A 2594-nucleotide genomic window follows, 5' to 3' on the forward strand; every position below is an offset into this window, starting at 1 on the left:
TATTGTACACACTGCAATTTTCCTCGCGACATTGTTTACATTAGTTACCGGGTTTTGTTTCCCCAAATTCACGATTGCCGACAATCATTTTATGTTACCATAAAATAGTATTGACATTTTTGTGCGAATGCCAGGTAGCCCGGATCGGTGGGTCACAGAATTCATTAACTAAGCCGATTTTCGAGCCTCAACCCACGGTCTATAGGTTGCTAGTGACTGAAAAAGTAAATTTCTAGTCCTGCTACTATATTTATTCTTTGCTAACATACACATAATGAAAGAAAAACAAAATATGTTTTGCATCTAAAGGCGTTTGATTGTATGGTCCTAAACTGTGGGATAATTTACATCCCGATGTAAGATCTGCCAACAGTGTTTGTGATTCAAAAAGCAATATTCATATATATATATAAAATTCTAATTGAGGCTTAGTAATTTAATAGCTTTCATTGAAATAATAAAGAATTTAATGGCATAACATTGTTATTAACATTTAAGAAAAAAAAGGTAAATTGAAACGAAACAGCTTAACTCATGAAAGTGTAATAACATTAGAACCATAAGACATCATGAGAGTATGAAAAGCTTTATTATTCTAAAAAAAAAATATAAAATATAGAAAATTAATAGAGTAACAGAGTAGAGTGTAAGAACATAAGAGCCATTTGAAGAAATACACAATGACACAAGAGTATGGAAGCATTATTTATTTTTTCTTAAGTTAAACAATATAAAAATGTTGTATATACTGTAAATACTACACAGGAGTATAGAAAACATTTCTTTTTGTAATATGTTTGTTGATTAGCCAATAAAGAACTTAATGGTGATCATCAGATCACATGTGTAGTACTGTACATTATATAATGTATAAGCAAAGTCGAGGAAGGAAGAAGGAGCCTTTAGAATGTTTGAAATAAATATGAATTTTTCATATTAACAAATTTAAAACATCTTTTCTATTTCATAGAAATCTGTCCACCAAAGTCAGTGGGAGTATACATCCAAATCCATGCACGTCCATCATAACAATGCATCAAGTTTAAGATTTTCTTTATTAAATTTATGATTACAATTAAATTCAGAATCAATACAATACCTAAAAATATTAAATATGAATTTTTTTTTTTAAATACTGATGGAATAAAGTGTGAATTTTACATAAGTTAATAAACATTTATGTTTATATAGCACACACAATGAATATGCATACGCATTGACAAAAGAAAGACAACAGAAGTTGTCAAAAAACTATACATTTTTTTAATTGTTCCACAGTTATTGTTTTGAAATACACGTGAAAAGATTGCAATTACAAAAATAAAATATGTGTTTTCATTGATATTTCTCATCAATAATACAGTATGCTGTTCGCGGATGCGAATTGACGTGTACTGACGCAATCTGACATTACTTGACACGATTTGACCTGAAATGACGCGATTTCATCCGAGGTGACACAAGTGGACGTTTTATGGTATGATCGCGACATGCTTCTACCACGTTCTGTCGCAGTGTGTTTTTTGACGGTCGGTGTCCTAGGAACGTATTAAAACGGTAATTTTCTCAAAATCGCAGAGGATATTTTTCATATTACAAACATCGGAACGGGATCGGTTTTCTTTTGGGCTTCACCATAATATGGCCTGTCAGGAAAAATTTGGTCCGGGGGCAAAATCGATTTACGCTTTAAAATTACCTGCCAAATGTAGCCCACATAAGCCTAAATCGATCCGGGGTCTAATTAGTAACTTGTAACTTCAACGTTGATCATAGGCCCTATTTTTTTTTTTAAATCAAATGATAGATACTGTAAATATCTTATCGCACATATATATATTTTTTCATTCGTTATATGTGAATTTATAGGCCTCAGATGAAATTAAGTAAAGCTTCGCGCCCAGTAAACCCTTTGGTGTAAAAGTATGATATGGTCTTAAATCATGTTGGTCCGCTATAGTTTATTTTTTTTACCTTGTATTGTTTTGGTTATGTGCTTAACGCCGCGGGTCGACGAAGTACATGCATACAATTCCAAGAATTCTGACCCCTTTATTTCATGTATTAGGACATTTATTGTAAAATGTAATACCCCACACAATAATCCGAAATATTTAAAAGTAATAATTGGTGATCCGCTACACTAGCGGATCACCTCTTGTTATTGTCAGGATCATCATCATCATCTTTTTTTTCTTATTCTTCTTTCTTTCTCCCCTTTTCTGTTCGCACGATATCTCAAAAAATGCCACGAGTTACGCACAATCGCTGTCAGCAAACATTTGTCTTGGTCTAGAATAGACATGGTAAGCTTTTCAACGCGCTCAGCAATTTTGCGTTTTTACATTATCGATCATATCAGCCTAACCAATTGCCATTTCAAAATCATATTAAGTGAGCATTAACTTCGGGTTAATGTTGAATGTACTGTACCTTAATTTTACGCGTGTGCTTAAAAACGTGCGCGCACGCGTGCGTAAAAATTTCAAAATGCTCGAAATCACTTTTTGACTAAATTAGAGCATGTTTCAGGCCATTTTGAGCATTTCAAAATTTTTCATAATTTTCCACTACGCGCGCGCACTTTTACTTGC

The 2594-nt window shown here is 32.8% G+C and overlaps 1 protein-coding gene across 1 annotated transcript in view; it reads left to right on the forward strand.

The window, feature by feature from the left end:
* Positions 1-2594, forward strand: part of LOC117112351 (mitotic spindle assembly checkpoint protein MAD2A-like) — a 22847-nt gene that overhangs the window by 17713 nt on the left and 2540 nt on the right. The window lies entirely within an intron of this gene.

Source organism: Anneissia japonica, unplaced genomic scaffold (assembly GCF_011630105.1).
Source record: "Anneissia japonica isolate Jap-2015-1 unplaced genomic scaffold, ASM1163010v1 scaffold581_len1011336_cov187, whole genome shotgun sequence".
NCBI lineage: Eukaryota > Metazoa > Echinodermata > Crinoidea > Comatulida > Comatulidae > Anneissia > Anneissia japonica.